The sequence below is a fragment of the Cervus canadensis genome, chromosome 28, assembly GCF_019320065.1.
Source record: "Cervus canadensis isolate Bull #8, Minnesota chromosome 28, ASM1932006v1, whole genome shotgun sequence".
Lineage (NCBI taxonomy): Eukaryota > Metazoa > Chordata > Mammalia > Artiodactyla > Cervidae > Cervus > Cervus canadensis.
Genome location: NC_057413.1, coordinates 49,339,082 through 49,362,995, shown reverse-complemented (window position 1 = coordinate 49,362,995; position 23,914 = coordinate 49,339,082). Strand labels below are relative to the sequence as shown.

The 23,914-nt window shown below is 49.4% G+C and overlaps 1 long non-coding RNA gene across 1 annotated transcript; it reads left to right on the top strand.

The window, feature by feature from the left end:
- The first annotated feature begins 2,745 nt into the window (after positions 1-2,745).
- LOC122429951 lies at positions 2,746-6,506 on the top strand. The gene is made up of 3 exons (XR_006266196.1): positions 2,746-2,993; positions 4,887-5,110; positions 5,752-6,506. It is a non-coding gene; the product is annotated as an uncharacterized LOC122429951 (long non-coding RNA).
- The last annotated feature ends 17,408 nt before the right edge of the window (positions 6,507-23,914 follow it).

Below are 23,914 nucleotides of genomic sequence, written 5' to 3'. Positions count from 1 at the left end.
GAGGGTTCGATCCGATCCTTGGGTCAGGAAGATCCCCTGGGGAGAATAATGGCTACTCACTTCAGTATTCTTGTCTGGGAAATCCGATTGACAGATGAGCCTGGCTGCAGTCCAAGGGGTTGCAAAAGAGCCGGACACGACTTAGCGACTAAACAACAACAACAATTGGTCAGAATGACATTTGGACGTGTCTGCCCTGCTAAAATCAGGACTCTATTCATAGAGAAGAAGGTGTGAAGGATGTTGAATACGTGTATCTGTCAGAAAACCAGAATCCAATTTATGTAGTTCAAGCAGAAAGAGGGATTTGATGCAGGGACACAGGGAGCTGAGTGCGTACAGGACAGTTGAAAAGACGAGCAGGGAAGGGAAGGCTGGCGCTGGCTCTGCATCCATTGCCAGCTTTTAGGACATCAGAAATTTACTACCACAGGAAACCACTACTAATTCTAGAGCTCTGGCCACTAGAACTCCCCATAGCATGCAGGCAGGTGATTCACAGGGGAAAAACCAGAGGTGGCTGCAAAACCCCACATCTGCCCAAACCAATGTGACTGCCCACCACGGCCGGAGGAAACATGTGGTCAGTGTCTCCCCTCTCTCTTCCAGGTCTCAGATGAGTGTGTCATTGTGGAATATAAATGGGATGCCTGCTGACAGTGGATTCTAGGAAATGTAGTTCACAGGCTTCCAGCCCTGCCTTCCAGAGGAGACGTGGGCGTGACTGGTGCTGAATACCAAGAGTTCATTTAGCACTGTAGGCAATAGGACAGTTTCCCACTCTCATGCAGAGTGAGGTGTCTGACTCCGTGTGAGTGTGGAAGGGCTGAAAATCCCCCCAGGTGCTCTTACTACTGGGTCACTTTTGAGTGTCACTTCTGCAAGTTCACTGATAGCTCAGTTGGTAAGGAATCGGCCTGCAATACAGGAGATCCTGGTTCAATTCCTGGGTCAGGAAGATCCACTGGAGAAGGGATAGGCTACCCACTCCAGTATTCTTGGGCTTCCCTCATGACTCAGCTGGTAAAGAATCTGCCTGCAATGTGAGAGACCTGGATTCGATTCCTGGGTTGGGAAGATCCCCTGGAGAAAGGAACAGCTACCACTCTAGCATTCTGGCCTGAAGAATTCCATGGGCTTTTTAAGTTCGTGGGGTCGCGAAGAGTCAGACACAACTGAGCAACTTTCACTTCACTTCATTTCTGCAAGGGAAGTGAGACACAAATTTATATGTTTGGTGCAAAGACAATGGGTTATGTCCAGAGGAGCAGGGAAATTCTTAAACAATTAAAATGTGTGTAACTCGGATTGCCCTCTCTTTTTCATGCTCCTTTACCCAAAGCCTCCCAACACAGCCCTCTTACACAAGTTACCTGCACCCCAGACCAGAGTTCCGCAGAAAGGAGTTTGGGAGAGAAAAAGGATGGTGTCAGTAGGTCAAGACTGGTCACCTTGGGGCTGTCAAGGGGGTTTCGGATGCTTGCTCACTTTAGTCCATCAACACTCAGAACAGAGACAGGACTGGGACAGAGGGTAGCAGTCTGGGAACTCTTGGCTAATGTCACGAGAAGAGCCGTGAGTGAAGAAGACAGAGTCAGAGTCACCTCAGTCTCCACCTGAAGCAGCAGCCTTGGAGCCAGAGACCCACATGGCTAAGACACAAGATGTCACTGAGAGACTTCCCTGGTGGTCCAGGGGCTAAGATACCACCATCCTGATGCAGGGGGCCAGAGTTCAATCCCTGGTCACAGATCTAGATCTCACATGCTGCGACTAAGAGTCTGAATGCCGCTACTAACGACCCCATGGCACAATGACGATCAAAGATTCCGCATGCTGCAACTAAGACCCAGCACAGCCAAATAAGTAAATTTAAAAAAAAAAAAAGATGTCACAGAATGGCCAGGATGACTGTGATAGAGGAGCTGGGGGAGAGACCTGGAAGAAGGTTGTCACAGTTCTGAGCTACAGAAATATTGCTTTATTATCATTACTGGAGCCTTACTGGCCCCTCCCCAAAGATAAGAATCAAACCTTCACCAGCCAAGTACCTGATCGTATGAAGCTCATTACACACACAGCAACGAGTGGCTCCAGGCAGAAAACGAGATCCTGTGGACAGGAGGGATGAAAGTGGCAAGGGGTGAGTTCTGCCTCTCTCCTCCCGGTGCGGCCTGCGAGCAGCCAAGCCCCACCGTTGCTTTCTATGTTTTGAAACTACGAACATATTTAAAGAAGATTTGAGACATACTTGGTTGGTGGTTGCAGGGATTTCCGCAGAAGGGCTCCAAGGAGCCAAAAGCATCACGGGCCCTGTCCTTTCCCCCAGAACGCTGGAATGGCCGTTACATGAGCTGCAGTTGACCTCAGTGGCTGGGGAGGTTTGCAGAACTTAAGTAGCTCTTTTTAGGTAATATGGAGTAAGTAAGACCAGTGGCTCCGGAGCCAAACCCTAAAGTGGATGTGAACTCGTCAGAGGAGCCAAAGCGGAGGTTTTTAGAACAAGGGTGATGTCACAACTGACTGGAGTTCACCTCAGCTGCTTGGCCCTCCGGTCACAAGTCAGTCATGGCTGGAGTCCAGCCTTGGCTCTGCAGGCCAGAGGGCGGGAGGGAGCGACGAGAAGGCGGAGGGGCAGGAAGTGACACACAGGAACCTGGATAGAGCTTGGGCCTGGCCTCTTGGCTCCCATCCCCGGAGCCGCTGTTGATGGCCTTCGAGGGGTGACAGCTGTCCGCTGGAGAGGCGAGCCCAGAGGCCCAGTGGATCTGAAGGCTGTGGGTGGCGGGGGGAGTCGCTGACTTCCGGCCGAGGAGCTCTGCCAGTCATCTCCCCGGGATGGACAGAGCGGGCGGTAGCCGCCAAGGATGCTGCCAGGGAGCTTGAGAGGAAAGGGCCGACCTCGCCTGAGGGCTCCCCTTCTCCTCCTGGAGAACTAGAAGGTGCCCCGCCTGACTCTGCCCGGAAAGATGTAGGACCCCCAGTGAATCCAGGTCTGCTGGCCCAGCCTGCCTCTCTGGAGTCAAGATAGCAGCTGACACACAATTGAGTTGCAGCGTAGGAAATCAAAGGAGAGGGGCCCCTTCCACACTGGGTGGCTGCGGGTATGTGGGTGGGGTGCGGGTGGGCCCCAGCTGAAGGAAGGACCCACTGCCAGTGCCTTTCAGGAGGCCTCTCAGCTGGTGGCATTTGGATTCTGCTGCAGAAAATGTAGACTGCTCCAGGCTTGACCTTCAGCAAACCACAGGGTGACCCAGCGACCACAGCGCTGGGAGCAGAGCACAGGGACAAGTTGGATCAGAGAATGAGCATGGACTTGAAAGAGCAGCCTGCCTGCGGGGGGACCGGCGGTAGGGCATAAATCCTGGCTGGGGGATCCCCGGGAGCTCCTGGGTCACAGGGGGGCAGAGCCCACGCTGGGGAATGAATGAGGGGCCCCCGGCTGGATGTGGGGCTGCAAGCGCAGGAAGGGGGTGGGACAGGTCCCCGGAAAACTCACTGCTTGTGTGAAAGGAAATAATCACTCTCTGACAGCTGGATGCACCCCAGGTCTCTCCATTCAGCAAAAATTAAGCACCTACTGTGTGCAGAGCCTGGTCTTGATGTTGGGGAAGCAAGCACGAGCAAAACAAAGTCCAAGACCAATGTGGCTTCATGTGGGGGCGAGGAGACAGGGCCACAGGCAGAGCCTCGGAGCAGCCTTGTGCCTGCTGGATGCCAACCCCGGGTGCTCTCCTTTAACTGAGCTGGGTTTGGTGTCCTCATTCGGGGAAGAGAAACTTGAAGCTCAGGGAAAGAGAGAGATTAGGATAAAATGCTCAAGGCACATAGAAGGTCATTGAAAGATCTGGGAAGCCAAGGCTGGGCCTGAGTTTAATAACTCTGTCCCCAGCATCCTCACTTTGGATGTGCTGTGATTAGTCACTCAGTCGTGTCTGACTCTTTGTGACCCCATGGACTGTAGCCCGCCAGGCACCTCTGTCCATGGGGATTCTCCAGGCAAGAATATTGGAGGGGGTTGCCATGCCCTCCTCCAGGGGATCTTCCCAATCCAGGGACCAAACCCAGGTCTCCCGCATTGCAGGCAGATTCTTCACCATCTGAGCCACCAGGGAAGCCCTCACTTTGGGTAGGGAGATAAAAGTAGCCAGGTTCACACCACCCCTCTTCTGCCCTTTCACCTCCTTTCCAGAACTCACTGTCACATCTTTACAGTAATTGACTAAGCCTTTAGGTCTTGCCACCAAGTGCCCAGCCTCATTTTACCCTTTTTAAGGAGCTACAAATAATAATAATGACAATAATAATAGTTATATTGAGATGTACTCTCTGACCGTGAGAAGCTTACATTGGCAAGTCTGATTGCACATCTGTGAGTTAACCTGAGACTGCTTACAGAGCAACCAACCTCACAGGTAGAAAGTGAAAGCCTCTCTGCTAAAGGACACCAAATAATAGAGCACCAAGGTAGAGCTGAGGCAATCAGGGAAGGCTTCCTGGAGGAGGTGGATTTTAAAGGGGCATTTTAACAGATACAGTATACCCAATTGTTAAATAAGCAAGAAGCCTGCATTCTGAGAAGGCTTGAATCATAAACTGGTCACAAAAGTAGTAAGAATTTGGAGAGCAGGGAAGCAGGACGTTGGCCCCTAAGACCTTCACTCTTAATGTTACACGTGTGAATGTGCTTTGTTATGTAGCAAAAGGAATTTTGCAGATGTAATTAAGGTCAGAGAAATGAGTCTGGATTATCAGAGTGACCCATTCTAGTCACAAGTCCTCAAAAGCAGAGAACTTTCTCTGACTGGAGTCAGAGAAATGTGGCAGAAGAGGAAGGCAGAGATTCGAAGCATGAAAAGAACTTGACCCACTTTTGTCACTTGTAGGTGGAGAGGACATGATGATGGGAAAGGTGTGGCTTTAAGAAGCTGAGAAAGTTTCCCAGCTGGCATCCAGCAAGGAACTGGACTCTGCCAGCAACCTAAATGATCCTGGAAGTGAACCGCCCCCAGGGTCTACATAGAGCCTAGATCAACAGACACCTTGACTTTGGCCTTGAGGCCCTCAGACGAGCCATGTCGTGTTGGACCTCTGACCTAGGGGACTGGAGGTAACCACTGGTGTTGCTTCGAGCCACGGGGTTGATGGTGTTTGGTCCCAGCAGCACCGGGATCTGATACATTCCCCCGGCTGGCTTGCAGGACCCTGATGGCAGCCAATGCCCTGGTTAGTTCTTTAACTGTATAGAAAAAAATACACTACCTGCTCTCCATTCTACACTTCTATAGCCTGGGAACCATAAACTAATTCCTGCTAATCTGCAAATGGCAGTGACCCAGTTGTCTTTGGGCCGAGGCTTTGGAGCGGATTGAGCAGGAGACTTGCAGGCATTCTCAGGAGTCAGGGTGGTGGGGCAAGCCAAGCCGTCCACGCTGACCCCCTGTCCCAACCTCGCCTCTGCTTACAGATCTCACGTCTGCATCACTGCTGAGAGATCCAGTCACCAGAAATCGCCTACAGGCTGAGTGAGACACCCTTTCCGCTGACTCAGTCAGGTCTTATGGGATTTGAACCCCAGGCTCCAGAGTGTCTAGGACTTGGACAGGAGACCGCAAATCCAGTATCCTCACTGGATTCAGCCAGCATCAACCTTCCAGTAAATGCCCCCTTATGCTAAGTGGTGACTGCCTTTGTTTCCGAAAGTTGTCTCATCAAAGCTTCTACTCACCTCCTCTCTTCCTCCTCCTCCAGGGAGACCACCAACTTGAAAGACAAGAGATTTCCATGGCCCTCTGGCTCTCCAACTGGCCTCTACTGGCACATAGGGACAGCCACTCCACTTGTCATCCAAGCCACCAATGGAAACGCTCAGCAGGACAGAGCTGGGGGCAACTTTGCCAGAACGCTTGGTCCCAACTTTCTAGAGTGTGGTTCTCCTCCAGAACGTGCCCTCTGGGTTGACACCCATCCAGTCACTGCATCCCCATGAAGACAGTGGTTCAAACAGCCACCCTCCCACCCAACTGTACCAGCACGTGGATAGAGTTCTCAGTCTCGTCCTGAAACACAATCTCTTCTCCTACTGATGTGCTCATCCTGGAACTCAGCCAAGGAAGACAGTGGATGGACTGACATACTTGCTCCCAGAGGGTCAGGCTCCTTCCAGGAAGCACTTGGGGACAGAGAGTGCAGTGCAGTGGTTAGGGCCCAGGCCCTGCTGCTGGGCCCCCTCAGAGTGAGTTGGGCTGTGTGTTTTAATCACTCACCAGGCAAGCTGTTTAACCTCTCTCTGCCCCACTAAACCTCACCTGCAGAGTTGAAGTAACCATGGTACCCATTTCATAGGGTGGTCATGAGGCTTGACAGAGCTTGGAAAACCCAAGTATTAGATATTCTTTTTACTACTTGCTTCTCTAGATATGAGCCTTCCCTGGGGGCTCAAATGGTAGTCTGCCTGCAATGTAGGCGATATGGGTTCATTCCCTGGGTTGGGAAGATCCCCTGGAGGAGGGCATGGCTATCCACTCCAGGATTCTTGCCTGAAGAATCCCATGGACAGAGGAGCCTGGCAGGCTACAGCCCATGGGGGTCACAAAGAGTCTGACACGACTGAGTGACTAACCCTTTCACTTTCATTTCACTTTCTCTAGGTATAGGCAAAGCCCTCCCTTAATAATCCATTCTAGAAACTTGGTCACAGGGTCTCTTTGAAAAACATATGTATTTATTTCACTGTGCTGGGTGTTAGTTGCAGCATGCGGGCTGTTCATTGCATAGTGCAGGATCCCATGTTGTGGCACAGGGGCTTTCGGAGCTGTGGTGTATTGGCTTCAGTAGTTGTGACGCACCAGCTTAGTTGTCCTCCAACATACGGGATCTTGGTTCCCTGACCAGGGATTGAACCTACGTCCCCAGCATTGGAAGGTGGATTCTTAACCCCTGCTCCACCAGGGAAGTCCCTAGCTGCAGGGTCTTGAGTTTGCAGTTGATATTTTCTTTGGCTACATATTCCAAAAGCATCCCTTATTCTTACTGGGTGGCTATTTATTATACTAAAGACTGTACTGCTCATTTAAAACATCAAAAGGCACCTTTCCTCAAGGCTGGGAACGGGGACAGGGACACATCTGGCCAGCAGGTGGAAATTTACAGACCTTGGGTAGAGAGGCTGTTCGGTTTACAACGTGCTAGGATACAAGCCCTGCTCCCTCCACTCACCCATTCTCTCCAGCACGCTACACAGCACACACTTGGTGCTCCATCATGTTTTCTGAATGACTGAGTAAGTGAATGAGCAAACAAATGAATTGATAAATAATACACAATAAAAGGCAAGTGCTTTGGACTCTCATTGAAAGCCTATATCTTACTGTCATTCTTTCCTAGAGATTGAACTTGTTGGTAAAGCGTGGCTCTGACAGTTGGAGTTTTTCTTTCCCCGGAGTTGCCAGAGTGCAGGCCATTTTAGAAATATCATCCATTGGGTTATGTAGCACCCAGTAGCCCCCCTCTACCCAGCCCAGCTCTTAAGCTTAAGTCTGCATCTCCACAGCCGAGCTTTAGAAAAAGAGGTGCTCAGAGGTCCGGTCTTTGTCCAGGAGAAGGTGGCCTGTCTGCCGGGTTCTGAGAAGTTGTCCTCTGTCAAAGCTTGTGGTGGAGAAGCAGAGCAGTTGATCTGTGTGTGACCTTTGTCCTCGGAGGTGCCAGCTCCACCGCAGGTCATTTCTGCGGAGCAGAACTACATTTGGAGGCCAGGAGACACGAGTGACTAATGGCCCCAGAGGAAAGGATGGAAAGGAGATTTGCATACAGGTAGGGTGCGCCTCTGAGGGCTGGATTAAGGCCCTTTAGGAGTCTAATAACAGGCTTTCCAACAGGTAAACTCCTGAGGCTGGTTCAATCCTCCCAGACTTCTGGTGCCTGGGGTTGACTCATCTTTCCATCACCCTGGGCAGGATTCCATAAAGGCACTTTGGGGAATTCAGATGCTGGCTTTGCTGTCACCTGTGGGTGAGGATTGCTGCTCAGTTGGAGGCTGTCAGCACGGATCATGACAGAGGCATGATCCTGACCTCACTGAGATCATAGCGTATTTCTGAGCAGGGCTGTTGGGTTGGGGTTCTGCCCCCGAGCTTCCTTCCATACTCCTCTCGGCCTGCTCGCCCATTAAATCTCAGGTCTCTCAGCTGCGTATTAAAGAGCAGAGACGTTACGTTGCCGACAAAGGTCCATATAGTCAAAGCTATGGTTTTTCTAGTAGTCAAGTATGGAGGTCAGAGTTGAACCATAAAGAAGGTAGAACACCTAGGAATTGATGCTTTTGAGCTATAGTGATGGAGAAGACTCTTGAGAGTCCCCTGGACTGCAAGGAGATCAAAACAGTCAATCCTAAAGGAAATCAGTCCTAAATATTCATTGGAAGGACTGATGCTGAAGCTAAAGCTACAATACTTCGGCACCTGATGCGAAGAGCTAACTCATTAGAAAAGACCCTGATGCTGGGAAAGATTGAAGGCAGGAGGAGAAGGGGACGACAGAGGACAGGATGCTTGGATGGCATCACCAACTCAATGGACATGAGTTTGAGCAGGCTCCAGGAGATGGTGAAGGACAGGGATGCCTGGTGTGCTGCAGTCCATGGGTTGCAGAGTTGGACACGGCTGAGTGACTGAACAACAACTTTCAGCTTCGTGGGAATACAAGGATGTGCGTAAAGACCTTCACGGATCTTATTAGGAAGTCTGGCAAACATGAGCTTCCTCCCAGGCTTCTCCTCTCAGAAAAATTCCTCACCATTCTCCACTGAGTCCTCCCTGTCCCCTCCCAACCTAGCACTTGTCAACTTTTGAATGTGTCCCTCCTTTCTGTTTTTCCTGCCATGCTAATCTAAGCCATGACCATGTCTCTCCCATAAAAGCCTCACGGACGATTCTGTCTCTGCACTTTTGATAATGCATTCTCTCCATGTCAATCAGTGGTTTGTTTTTTTTTTTTAATGCAGATCTGATCGTGTGGCTCCCCTTTAAAAAAATCCTCCAGTGGTTTCTCCTTGCTTCAGGAATAAAAAACTCAGGCTTCGAGTTTTTAACCCAGTTTTTTTAACCCAATCAATAAGGTCCTTCATGGTTTGGCCCTCCCTCCAAGCCCTCCTTTGATAAAAATCTCATCGTATTCCTTACTTTTTCATTGCTGCATGAATCTGAGTTTTCAGTTATATAATGATGGACGATTTGAACAGAGAGTGTAGAGCACTTTGTGTGGCCACACAGGTTGTGCACAGCACAATTCCAGGAGTGGGGGCTCACTTACAAACATTGAGATGTGACCGGACACTCAAAATGGTACAGTGCACAGCTTACACAACCGTACACGGCAGCTCATGGCATTTCCAGCTCCTGGCAGAGTACCTGTCACTGGTAAGTGCTCAGTAAATCTTGGTTGAATGAATACATGTTGATGCAACTCCAATGAACTGAGAAGATAGTATGAGCATTTTATAAATCTCAGTGAACTCCAGATTTAATTAAAAAAAAGAAAGATCCTAGAATATTAGAGATGTAATGAAGAGAGACCCTTAAAATACAAATATTTTGTTTGCATTCGTTCATAATTAAAAATAACTTATCTGTAATCTTTTATTCCATGACATAGTCATAGGTTAATTGTATGCTTTACTGTACTCAGTCTTCACAACAAACCCATGCAGGAACTGGAACCAGGATTGTCCAAACCCAAAGCCCATCTCACTACTGAAGCATGACATCCATGTCCAGGCTCAAGACTGCTCCTTTATTTCTTCCCAGAACCTCAGTTGGTACTTTGGAAGCAAGTATGGTTTTCAAAGTCTCATGCCTGCCAGTTCTAAGCGTGTCCCATGGAATAACCTCTCTCTGGATGTCCTGAGGTAGCAGATGAGGTGATCAGCTCTGTCTCCATGGTCCCTGACTCACCGGATGCCAGAAGGACTGGAAGGGTTCAGGAGGTTCCCTGAGGCTTTTTGTATTGGCCTCTGGCTTCCATGGTAGCTCAGTTGGTAAAGAATTCGCCTGCAATGCCAGAGACCCCGATTCAATTCCTGGGTCAGGAAGATCCGCTGGAGAAGGGATAGGGTACCCACTCCAGTATTCTTGGGCTTCCTGTTGGTTCAGCTGGTAAAGAATCCACCTGCAATGCGGGAGACCTGGGTTCGATCTCTGGGTTGGGAAGATCCCCTGGTGGAGGGCATGGCAACCCACTCCAGTATTATTGCCTGGAGAATCCCCATGGACAGAGGAGCCTGGTGGGCTCCAGTCCATGGGCACGCAAAGAGTCGGACAGAACTGAGTGACTTTCTCTTTCACTGGCTCAAATGCAACTCAAAGGGCTTCTTCCTTCCAGCAAGGGGCAGTAGCAGGGTGGGCAGGGGACAGAGACAGTTCCTGAGCTCAGGAGCTTAAAACATCTGTGTTATTACTACCACCTACAGATGCCCGTGGTGTCCAGACATCATACAGATCTGCATATATTACTTTTCTGGAAGGTAGGTAGAATTATGCCCATTTCACAGCTGAAAAAACTAAGGCTCATTGTGGTTAAGTGACTTATTAAATCTTTCTTAACCTGAGAGTAGTTGACCAAATGTTTCAAGTTTCAGTGATTTGAACTTCAAATCAGGTCTGTCAGGACCTAAAACCCATGTTCCCTGGATCAGATTATACCTAAGATCAGCTCCCTGGGGAGGTGGACAATGTGATGGTCTTCCAGCCTTCTCCCACATGAGGCAACCCTGTTAGGGGAAGTATTCCCTCTCCCACATCCATAAACCAAGCAGCACAGTCTCATCCTACTTACCACAGTGATTTGTTCAGGGGTGGGAAGGAACCTAGGCATTAGCCAATGAGAACCTAACTTTCTCCTGGCCACAGTGACTGGCTCAGTTTGGCCCAATTAGAGTGAAGTATAGGACTCATGTGGAATATCTAGGGGTGAGGTGGGGCAGGAGAGCTCTATTTATTGCTCTCCATGGTGTGGTGTGTGGATGTGAAGCCTGGAACCGTTGCAGCTATTTTGCCACCATCTAGAAAATCATACTTCAGTGAAATCAAGTCATCCAAAAGGGCCAAGCCAAGAGGATCACAGAGAAATGGAAATATAATCCTAACCAAACCACTCCTGAGGGCTGACCAATTCAGGACTTCCACTCCTTAATGTACTATTTCCTTACTCTTCAGGTCATTTTTTGGACGACCTTGCTGGCTCAGATGATAAAGAGTCTGCCTGCAACACAGGAAACCTGGGTTCGATTCCTGGGTTGGGAAGATTCCCTGGAGAAGGGAATGGCAACCCACTCCAGTACTCTTGCCTGGAGAATCCCATGGACAGAGGAGCCTGGAGGGCTACAGTCTATGGGGTCACAAAGAGTCAGACATGACTGAGCGACTTTCACAGGTCATTTTTGATCTGGGTTTTCTAAAAATTGCAGTAGAAATGATCATAGCCAGAATCTTCAAGAAGTTGGCTTTAGTGTATTGCTTCTAACAGAAGATTACAGATGAAGGGGAGAAGTAGCCCAGTGGAGGGCCCAAGGTGCAGGGAAGCCAAGGGAGCTGGTGTGAGCAGTGAAGGATGAGGGAGGTGAAGGATGAGGAGGCTGGGGGGTGAAGGGCCCAAGGAGTAAGGGAATCATCAGAAGACAAGGGGATGTGATGGGGATGAGAGTGTTTGGAAGGGAGGGACAAGAGGGTAGAGCTAAAGAGACTCAGAAAGTGAGGGGCGAGACAGTAAGGGAGTGAGGGAGGTAAAGCCCACGAAAGAGGTGAGGGGGCAAGGGAGTGATGAGGCTCACTGGGGGAAGTGGCCTCCCAAGGGCCACCCCAGGGCAGCCGGCTGCCGGAAGTGCCGCTCTGACTGTCGGCCAACCCACCTGCTGGGCAGGGGCTCTGGGGGAAGAAACCAGGAGTGAGAACACACCGCCTATTGACGTAAATCTTTGCTTTTCATATTTTCAGTTCCATGTCGCTTAATCAGAGGAAGCAAGCCCTGGGTTTTCAAGATCCTTGTTCCAGAAACATGAGAATTCACCTGCTTCAAGGAGAAGGCAAGTTTTGGAAGGAAAATGCTAACGCACCTCTAGCCTCAGTCATTTTTTCCAGAGAGCAAAGGAGAGGGCTTGGGCAAGACTCCAGAGGAGGAAAGTGGCCCCATGTGGTCCCTGGTTGTGAAAATCTGGAATTATCAATGCAAAGGAGAACTCAGGGGCCAGCATGATTACAGAAGGCTCTCTGTAACAAACAGAAAAGTTATGTAACTGTCCTGGGAATAATGAGCCCTCCCAGGGTCTTTAAAATAGGTATCAGGACATCCCTGGCGGTCCGGTGGTTAGGACTCTTGTTTCCACTGCAGGGGGCGCAGGTTTGATCCCTGGTTGGGGAATTAAGATCCTACATGCCACTCAGCATCACGAAAAAATAAATAGGTCTCAATTTGCAGGAATCTGGTCCCCTTTTAACAAAATTAATCACTGATTAGAAAACAAGACATACCCAAAGATTGCACATATCCAATGACTTCCCCTGGAGAATGGCCTCAGTTAGCCTCTGCTCCAATCCCTCCCTCAGCTCCTTGGCCTCTAACCTCCTTGGCCTCTAAAAGTTGTGCAGCCAGGACTCCTCAAATGCTCCCGGACTTGCATACTGGACCTCTTCTCTCTAAAAGACACACATGCCTTCATTTCTCTGCCAATCCACCAGTCCTTCAAAACTACCCTGCAAGTTTTAGGCCATGGCATAGTGGGCAAATTAAAAATCTTGTCCACATCTGGCTGTGTGGCCTGTTTCTTAACCTCTCTGAGCTTTAGTTTGTTCTTCTCTAAGTGGGAATAATTATGTCACAAGGCAATTGTCATGTCAAATAAAAACGTACAGCAAAACGCAAGCTTCCCACATGGTGCCAGTGGCAAAGAATCCACCTGCCAATGCAGTAAATGCTGAATAAATGGTTTGGAGAAAAATCTGTGCCATGAACAGGAGGATGGATTGATCTGAGGGCTTAGTTGGTTTTGGTTGCAGACAACAGAGTCCACTTTAGCTGATTCGCATGAAAAAGGATTTATTAGCGTGAATATATGAATATGTATGGGCTTCCCAGGTGGCTCAAGTGCATAAGGCATCTGCCTGCAATGCAAGAGATGCAGGAGACACAGGTTCAATCCCTGGGTCGGGAAGATTACCTGGAGGAGGGCATGGCAACCCACTCCAGTGTTCTTGCCTGAAGAATCCCATGGACAGAGGAGCCTGGTGGGCTACAGTCCATGGGGTCGCAAAGATTTGGACACGACTGACTGAGCACGCACAGAACATGAATATGTATAACTGATTTACTTTGCATTGCATTTGAAACTAACACAACATTGTAAATCAACTATACCTCAAGAAGAAATTTTTTAATTAAAAAAATTTTTTTAGAAAAAGGATGTATCAGAGAATATTGGAGAGTTTATAAAATGTGTTGAAAGGCCAGGGAACCAGAGGTAACATAAAATGTAACAACCAGATGTAACATAAATAGGTCTGTGGTCCCCTCAGCCTATCCCCAGGAACCATGTAGACTGAGGCAACACCCATCCACGCCACAGGACAATTTCTGTAGAAACTCCACACCTGTGATATTAGGGACTGCTCAGGATGGTTGCAGAAAAAAAAAACAAATGCCTTCTCCAGGGAATCCGATGTCCCCACATCCAGCAGCAACCTCACCTTGCTTACGGCTGTCTTCCACGCCTTCTATGTGAACCACCACTTGGTATACCTCGGCCATCATCAGAAACTCTGGCTATAACAGGTCAGATCCTAGGATACAGGAAGGCAGGGAAGCAGATGTTTAGTGAACCAGCCTGCAGGGCTGGCATCCGAGTCTGGAGAAAACATGTCAGGCTGCAGGACCTGTGTGGTCCCCAGCACTGGTCTCTAGCCAGTAGCTACAGCATCAGTGTCTGCCATGCTTGTTGATCTGCTCTGAAGACCTCCCAGAAGCCAGCTCAACTTGCTCCCTTGGCCTGGGCTTCTACCTCTCCTCCTGTAGGAACCATCTCCTCCAGGTGGCCCAGCTGACTAGCTTCTGCTTCCTGAGATGCTGTGGGGCATAGGGGGACGGTGGGTGCTGTGCATGCAGGCACATTAAGCCTTGATTTCAAGTCCTGATTCTATTATTTATTCGCAAGTTTTGTAACTAAATCATATGATTTCCTCTGGGCTTTAAAGTCCTCATATATCATAGAGTGATCATCATAACATCTGCCCTGTTTGTGAGACTGCACAGAAAGAATAGGTGGAAAAAGCACTTGGTAAATTGCTGAGGGCTTGCATCGTCACTCAGAGCTTCTCTGCCCTTCAAGGCTCAGCTCAACGCTGGCCTCACCCTCCAACCCCGCTGCTGGGATTGCACTTCTTTGGAATGGCTCCCAGAGTCTGCTCAGCATTCTTGGAAATGTCCTCCAAAGATTGCTAGTTCTCATTATTTGAGGCTTGATCTGATATTTAGAAGCAATTGAAAGCCATTTGAGGCCCATCCCGGGGAATTAGGTGAGTAATCAAACAGGGTAATAGAATTTTTCGGTCAATAACGAGGTAGGGTGGAGTGGTTTATTTTTTTTCCCCGTGGCCCACACAAATGGACTCTGAAGGCCATTCCAAAAGCGATGCCACACGGTACTTGAGCAATGGCAGCCTCCCTGGAACAGGAGGGAGCTTTCCAGTGGAATGTCTTTGGAGTCCTAGTCTGTTTGCTGAAAAAACACAGTCATTATTTTATAATCACAACTTGCATAAACATCAGCTTTTCTCTCCTGGCTCTGCAACTGGCATATGTAAACAGTGCTCCCTCAATTTATTTTGAGCAAATGACTATACTCAACAGGCAAGAATCTAGAAAAACAGAATAGATGTATGTAGAATTGCAGTGTTGTAATTAGATCAAACTTACAGCGTGGGGAATCTGATACATATTTAATCATTTACATAGTTGTTGCAGGGCAACTTGGTAATAAGGCATAAATGTTCTTTGTAAATGTTGGACACAGCAACACAAAGGGTTTTGGAGATCTGCTGGAATAGGGAGAGTGGGAGAGAGAAGGGGAGGGTTTTTGCCCCCCACGTCCTCTCCCCCAACATCCTCCCCAGCAGGTCTGATCCTGGCAAAAAGGCTGCCTAGCCTTGAGCTAAGATTGAAACCGAGCAGGTTTCTGTGGGGGTCTCTTCTACGTCACCCAAACTCCGAGATTTAGTTTGGTACCAGTGTATAGAGGCCCGATTTCAGCTCCAAGATGTGCTCCTTGGGCCAAGTCTGTGGGCTGGGTCCCTGAGGACAGTGGGCTCTGGATGCTACCAGTTCTGTCTTCCGAAGAACAATGAGTCAGAGCTTGGGAAGATGCCTCTGAGCTCCCAGGAGGCAGGCGGCTCCTGCCCTGCAGGCTGACGAGGCCAGATTTGAACCAGGCAGGTGACCTTGCTTGGGCTCCTCATCAACCTCCACGTGGCTCACAGGCCTCCGTGACGCAATTTCAGGGTCCGTGGGGCATAAAATCTGGGGACTTCCCTGGTGGTTAAGACTCCGAGTTTCTAAAGCAGGGGGGTATGGGTTCTATCCCTGGTCAGGGAACTAAGATCACGCATGCCATAGGGTGTAGTCAAAAAATCTAAAGGACCTCAAACTCATTACCAAATTGTATTAATGTTTTAAAAAAAAAAAGATGTAAATCTGGGAGCTTGGTAGGTGTTCCATAAAATAAGTCTGTGGTCCCCTCACCCTCCCATCCCCAGAGAAGCTAAGAGGCTGCAGAAGCCGATCAGCAAGATCAGGGCCCCTGGGCAGGAGGCAGGCCCAGGATGTCATCAGCAGGAACGATGCAGGGCTTTGGGGAGGCTCTACTAAGGAGTCCTCGCTGGAGCTATTCAGGCGTGAGACCTGCCTCTTCCCCTTGGGTTATCAGAGTCATTCCTGACGCCAGCCCTAAGGCAAGAGGTGTTTCTGTGGAGGCAGAGGAAAGAAGAGGCTCCCTCGAGGAATAATTATGGAACGTGGACTATTTCTGGGGCTTCCCTGGTGGCTCAGCGGTAAAGAATCTGTGCAATGCAAGAGGTGCAATAATGCCAGTTCGATCCCTGCGTCGGGAAGATCCCCTGGAGAAAGAAATGACAACCCACTCCAGTATTCTTGCCTGGAAAATCCCATGGACAGAGGAGCCTGGTGAGCTACAGTCCATGGGGACTATTTCTGAAGTGCCCAGTGGCTGAGTGATGCCTGGGGGCAGGGGGCAGTCTTGGTAGCTGGGAGAAGAGAGTGGGCTTGGATGGAAGTATATTTAAGATACAGGAGAGAGACATTTCCTGCACTTTCTAGAAGCTAAGGGATTGTTCTTTAACCCTCTGGCGGAGTAGGGCCAGTCCCGCTCCCGCCCCCCTCCACGGGGTGCCCTTGGTTTGGGGAGCTGCTGGAAGGCAGAAGGTTGGAAGGCTGCGAGCTGTTTGAAGGTTGTGAGCATCTGGGCTCCAGCGAGACCCTCCCCGGTGAGGTGTGGGTTTGGCCTGGGAGAAGCCGGCTGCACATCCCTGTAACTTGGCTGGATTTTATTCAAGGTGGGCGGTCTGGTCCTGGGGCCGGGAGGAGGGAGGAGAAGGGGGCTTGAGCCGTGTTGCTTATTAATGGGAAGGAGACTTTCTCAGGAGACAGAGAAAGAGGAAAAGGGAAACAGCAGCGGGTCTGAAGAGTCGGAAAAGCCAGAGAAAATGAGACGGTCGGCTCCCCAGCGTCCCCGACGCTCCCTTCTGCAGCATTTTACAGGCCTAAAGACGACCGTGACTCATTCATTAATTTGAAGAGAAAACAAGAGAAGAAAACAACAGAATGGTCCAGACACGAGCATTCTTTTAATGCCTTCCATTCCCCAAACACACATTTTAAACCAGATTCCTTTGGCTTCCCAGAATGTCTTAATTTTATGCTTTCATGAGTCATTAGAGGGAAGAATTCTGAACCCTATGGAAAGGGCAGCAGTCAACAGTTAGTGATTTTTAAGGACTGAGGCTTGGAGGAGGCTTGCACGCACGAGATCTAGCTGGGGTCCTATCCTGCAGGCAGGGGCCTGAGACCTGTCCCCACCCTCGCCTTTACCCCCTCCTCCTTTATCTCCCTCTCCCTTTCCTTTCTTCCCCTCTGCACCCTTCCCTCCCTCCCAGGACTTTCCTTGCCACCCTCTCTTGCCACTTCTCTCCCCTGGTTGTCCCTTAAGGGACAGGTCGCCTTGGGTCACCAGACACAGCCCCTTCCCTTGTCCTGCAGAGCTCTGGTTCCCTAAACCCCAGCCACGCCAGGAAGAACCGTCTGCCCAGGCTCCTTTGCAATGCAGAGCAGACTTACCTGGCTTTATGCACAGCTTAACCAATTATTTTAAAAAGAAACAGCCAACTTGGAACACTATGTGAAGGGACTTTTCTTTCTGCTTTTGCTTTTTCCTTTTTCTTTTTAAACCGGCATCTTCTCTTACCGTCCCTAGCCCCCCTCCTGGGTCTCTCCTCCCCCAAATGCTTGCTTTGGCTTGGGGGAGAGGTTTTCGATATCTGACACCTCTCAAAAGTGTAGTTTGGCAAAGGAGAATTGAAATCCACTCCAGTCAGCCAGGCCTGCACTGGGGGCTGCACGAAAACACCTGGGTACCTCCTCACGCCCGACAAAAACCAGGCCTCCTGTCTACAAACAGCACCCCGGTCTTTCCACCATTCCGGCCTGCTCTGTGCTCAGCTGAGGGCCTGCTCTCTGGAAACTGAAATGCGCTAAAAACTCTGGAACTAAAAGCAGGTGGTAGAAGCCAGCAGGAGGAGGCCTGGGCAGATTTGGGGGGTGGGGTCGTCTTGCCAGAGTTCAGGTTGGGGGACTTTTGAGCCTGGGCCTCTGGATTTGTTCCCTCCTCTCCCCCAGCATCCCCCACCACCTCCAGCCTACCCCCAGACCCTGCCACGACCATCCTCAAAGCCTGACAGATGTTCAAACTGATCTAAGACATTCCTGGAAATGACAGGGGAAACTGTCAAGGTGTCTTTAGCAGGAGAAGCCCGACCGCTGGGAGGACCGTTAAAGCTGCCCTGCCCCTCTCTCTCTGGGAACCAAAACTATTTTCCAAAGCCTAGATGTGGGCTGGTGTCAATTGCCCCATATAAAACAGCAAACAGCCCGTCTAAAGAAAACAGTTTTTAAGGTGCGGCAGAATATATCATAATGGAGAGAACTCTGGGCAGGCAAGCCGCAGTGGGGCAGATGGAGACACGTGCTGGAGGTGTGAACTGTTACACCCATAGGATGGTTCACACATCATAGAGCTGGGTGGAAGGGGAACACCCATTCATACACACACACACAGACTTACACACACACATGCAACCACACACACATGCAATCACACACACACACACACATGCAAACATGCCCCTGACATGGTAACAAAAGAATTTTGCCTCATGCAATCTCTACTTTTATTGTACATATGTTGTTTAGTCACTAAGTTGTGTCCAACTCTTTTTGCGACCCCATGGACTGTAGCCCACCAGGCTCCCCTGTCCATGGGATTTCTCAGGCAAGAATACTGAAGTGGGTTGCCGTTTCCTTCTCCAGAGGATCTTCCCAGCCCAGGGACTGAACCCACGTCTCCTGCACTGGCAGTCAGATTCATTACCACTGAGCCACCAGCGAAGCCCATACATCATGTACCTCATATTTAAAATCTCTTTACTCTAGGCGTAAATGATTAGGAAAAAACAAAAGAAAGTGTTATTCCGGTTTCTCACTTCAATTGTGTTCTCAGAACAGAGTCATGTTGCCCGGAACCGTTTTCAATCACCCCAACCATGTTTCGAGGGCAGCGTGGGTCCTGCAGAGGGCCTGGCACTGGGGCCCAGGAGCCTGGGTTCTGTCTCAGCTTCCCCACTGGCCAGCTGGGTGGCCTGAGTGAGCCAGTTCTCTCTGGACCTCAGAGATTTCCTGCTCTACTGTAAAGTGAAATTCTTAAGCTCTTGCGACATTGGTTGATTGTTTAAAACCATAAAATGCAAACTTCAGCTGCTTTGCACTTGCCACTTTTGTCCCTATGCCCTTCCAGTCCAACCCACTGCCTTTGCTTACAAAGCTTGAAGCCAGTCCACTGGGGACAGCTCATGAGCATTTCTCTGGGGAGGTCCATCTAGTGGCTCTGGGAGTGGGCAGGCAGCCTTGGTGGGGTGGGGGCTTGCAGTCCATGTGAGGGCCACGCTGGGCCAAGTGGCAGAGCCCCTCCATCCCCTGGGTCACTGGGCAGGCACTGACAACCCCCCTCCACCCGCCACAGCAACAGTCTCAGAACCAAACTGTTCATCTGGACAGCTTCAAGGCCGGACTGTCTAGTCTGTACCTGGGATTTCTTATTTATCTAACTCAAATATCTCCATATACAGGGCTGGGGGGGAAAAAGCTGTGAGCTCAGCTCAGTCCCTCTCTGGCTAAGCACTTAACTTTTCTTTGGCCCCAGATGCATGTTCCAAATGCGAGGGTTTACATATAGACATATCTATTTGCAGATAATTTGTCTGAGCCCTTATTATCCTGTAATTGGGTTAAATACTGCTGTGTAGGCAGCAGCATACCAAAGCCATTGCCGAATCCTTGCACGGCTTCAGGCCTGCCCCCTCCTCCCCCTTCCCCTCTGCAGGCCTATTGGAAGGGAAAGGTAGGAACATAAATTAAGGCAAGGAGAGCATAGTTCTTTCTTGGAGTGAGCTATTTAAAGAACAAGCCAGATGGTGCAAAGAGACATTTTCCCCTTGCTTTTTACATTTTCAAAGATTGTGTGTGTGTGCTTGTATGTGTGTGTGTGAGAGAGAGAGAGGCTGAAACATACCATTCTTCTCTGCCCACAGCACTGCCATGCTTTCCAATAAGAGTCCCTTGGGTGGTGGGTTTGATGGAGGCAGATTTTGCCGGGGAAACCCCTTCTGTGACAGCAGGACCCAGGTCTGTGCTTTCCAAGAAGGCCACCCACACTGGCCTTTTCTCCCAAAGGATTTTCTGCTTTCCATGAGTCTCTAGGTCAGAGACAGGCCTTCTAAGGGGTCAGCTCACTGCCCGGTGATGCCCCCACACCTGCCCCAGGAATGACAGGCTCTGTCATTCCTTCTGACGGAGACAGGAGCTCTGTCCCCTATACTCCCGGCGGCTGGAATCTAGCTTCTACCGTCCCCGCCTGGAAACACCAGCTTCCTGAGTTACCAGTTCTCCTCTCACAATGCCCTTGGAAATTTTGCTTTATGGAAATCTTTCTAAAACATACTGTGTGTTTCTGCCTTACTTTCTGCACACTGATTGTGTTGAGCACAATTTAACTCGAAGGATAAAATGAAGGATGGGCCTGGTGGCCTGGGGCAGACTTAGGGCTGGGAGTCAGAGCTGGGTTCAGATCCAGCTCCTTTACTATCTCCAATCTTGACAGTTCCAGGAGTCTGCCTCTCCACAGAGGGAAGGTTCTGACCTCCGGGGGTGTGGGGAGGATGAAAAGAGATAATCCTGTCATCCCCTCTCCCTCCACTGGGTCTCCACCCGCTGTGAGCACACTCTCCCTTGCTGGCCTGGGTCACCGCCAACCGCTAAGTCAACCTCTGCCTTGTTCCTCTCCTCTCCCTTATGCTTTCCGCCAAAATAACCTTTCCAAAATGTAAATCACCCTCCATCTCTCCCCTGCATCAAGTCTTCACAGTTCCCTCTTGCTCTGAGGACCAGTTTTGAATGCTTCATGTGCTGCAAACAGCATCCTAGCTCAGCTCCCCTCCCCCTTGACCCTTCCCTCCAGGACACACTCCCAGCAGGTCAGAGCGGCCGGGTCCTTTTGTCTCTCTTCTACTTTGCTTGTTGCTGTTATTCAGTTGCTCAGTCGTGTCTGACTCTGTGTGACCCCAGGGACTGCAGCACGCCAGGCTCCCCTGTCCTTCACCATCTCCCAGAGCCTGCTTAAACTCATGTCCATCAAGTTGTTGATGCCATCCAACCATCTCGTCCTCTGTTGTCCCCTTCTCCTCCTGCCTTCAGTCTTTCCTAGCATCAGGGTCTTTTCCAATGAGTCAGCTGTTCGCATCAGGTGGCCAGTGTATTGGCTACTCCTCTTCAACCTCCTCCAGGAAGCTTTCTGAGGTTGCATTCGGTTCACCTGCTTTGGGGCCTTCCTCATTAAGGAAATTCATCGTGATCTACTAGAATTCTGCCTGTGTGCCCACTGGAGCCTTTTAAGGGCCAAGGCTATTCTTTCCCTCTGCTCCTCAGCACTCAGAGCAGTGAAGACCAGTTAGCCCTCCATCCTGTAAGCTCCATCTCCCTTGCTTTCTTACTCTTTCAACTTAAAAAAACGCCCTCGGTTCTGAGGATGGGTGGTAGCAATTACAACCCCGGGGCTACATGAGTAAGGCTATTTATCTCCACCCTCAATATGCTCAGACCACTGGGGTTTTAAAACAGTCCTGTTTGTTCTTCTGCTGTTAATTCTCACCTCTCGCTGTTGTTGACTGTCTTACTTCATGTCCAATTATTGGGCAAGGGCCTCTCCCATCTTAAAAACTAAATTGTAGAGCCCTGAGCTGTTTTGCTCACAATGCAGGAGTCTTGTCATCCCCTTTTGTCTCCATGGCTTTGTCTTCAAGTGTTGGTGTGGCAGGAAGCTTGCTTTTGGACAAGTGGTGGGGGACACTGGGTGGGGTGTGTGCGAAATACCTGGTGTAGATCTGGGGACCGATGAACAGAGTGCCCACTCCAGAAACCGGAGCTTCCAGGTTGTTTTAAGGGCTAATTTGATGAAGAATAACTTAAATTCCTGGAACCTGCTTTGAAATGTCAAGTTTCTTAGTGTCAGATTCAAAACCGCAAAAAGACAGATGTTTTGCTTAAGCTGGAGGATGACTTGGCCTCTTGGGAGAAGGATGCACGGGGAAGTCAAATGGGGTCACCAGGAGAGCCCAAGCCCTCCATCAATGCATCTCCTGTGACCAGAGGGTTCCTGCGGTGGTTTCCATAAGCAGACCCCCTGTGTGAGGCAGGACAGTCAACAGCACAGGGACCCAGCCGAATGTGGGCAGAGGGTTCTACCACTGAGGTACCACTGAGGACCACGTCTCTTTGGAGGGGGGGGGAACCGGGGCACAGGATCCACCTTGACAAGATGTGGGGAGATTGAATCAAGTTGTAGGACATTCAGAGTTCAGAAGGATATATTGAACTACATCACAAGGTACAAGGAGCACATTCAGAGCAGGGGTCTCTGCAAGGCCTCCAGAGACTGGTTTCCTCAACCAAAAAATCACAAGAAAAAAAGAGAGAGAAAGGTGGAATCTCCAGGTCAGAGTTTTCTCAATGTCAATGCTCTCGACATTGGGTCCGAATAATTCTTTGCCGTGGGGGCCGTCTTGAGCATTGTAGGATGTGAGCGGCATCCCTGGCCTCCATCCACTAGGGGCCAGGAGCATCCCCCCAACCCCACCCAGTGACAACAACCTACAATGTCTCCAGACATGGCCAAGTGCCCCTTGGGTGCAAAGTCTCCCTTCAGTTCAGTTCAGTCACTCAGTCGTGTCCGACTCTGCGACCCCATGGACTGCAGTACGCCAGGCTTCCCTGTCCATCACCAACTCCCGGAGTCTACTCAAACTCATGTCCATTGAGTCAGTGATACCATCCAACCATCTCATCCTCTGTTGTCCGCTTCTCCTCCCTCCTTTACTCTTTCCCAGCATCAGGGTCTTCTCAAATGAGTCAGTTCTTCACATCACGTGGCCAAAATATTGGAGTTTCAGCTTCAGGATCAGTCCTTCCAATGAATATTCAGGACTGATTTTCTTTACGATGGACTGCTTGGATCTCCTTGCAGTCCAAGGGACTCTCAAGAGTCTTCTCCAACACCACAGTTCAAAAGCATCAATTCTTCAGTGCTCAGTTTTCTTTATAGTCCAACTCTCACATTCACATGACTACTGGAAAAACCAAAACTTTCACTAGATGGACCTTTGTTGGCAAAGTAATGTCTCTGCTTTTTAATATACTGTCTAGGATGGTCATAACTTTTCTTCCAAGGAGCAAGCATCTTTTAATTTCATGGCTATAGTCACCATCTACAGTGATTTTGGAGCCCCCAAAAATAAAGTCTCTCATGGTTTCCACTGTTTCCCCATCTATTTGCCATGAAGTGATGGGACCATATGCCATGATCTTAGTTTCTGAATGTTGAGTTTTAAGCCAACTTTTTCACTCTCCTGTTTCACTTTCATCAAGAGACTCTTTAGTTCTTCTTCACTTTCTGCCATAAGTGTGGTGTCATCTGCATATCTGAGGTTATTGATATTTCTCCCGGCAATCTTAATTCTAGCTTGTGCTTCATCCAGTCCAGTATTTCTCATGATGTACTCCGCATATAAGTTAAATAAGCAGGGTGACAATATACGGCCTTGACATACTCCTTTCCCGATTTGGAACAAGTCTGTTTTTCCATGTCCAGTTCTAACTGTTGCTTCTTGACCTGCATACAGATTTCTCAAGAGGCAGGTCAGGTGGTCTGGTACTCCCATCTCTTTAAGAATTTTCCAGTTTGTTGTGGAAGCTTCCCTTAGCTAAGAACTATTGCTATGAAGTAAAAGAGGCTTAAAAAACATGAGGCCCAGTCACAATATATGGACCTTATTTGGATACTGAGTCAAGCAAGTAAATATTCAACTGTTTAATAATAAAGAGGTAACATTCATGAGACAGTACAGAACTATATATTTGAGGTTATTAAGGAATTATTTTTAATTTTTACATGTAATGGCATTACAAGTGTCTTTTTTTACGAGGGTCTTTAATATCCCTCTTCTTTTATCAATGCTTATTGAAGGCAATGGCACAC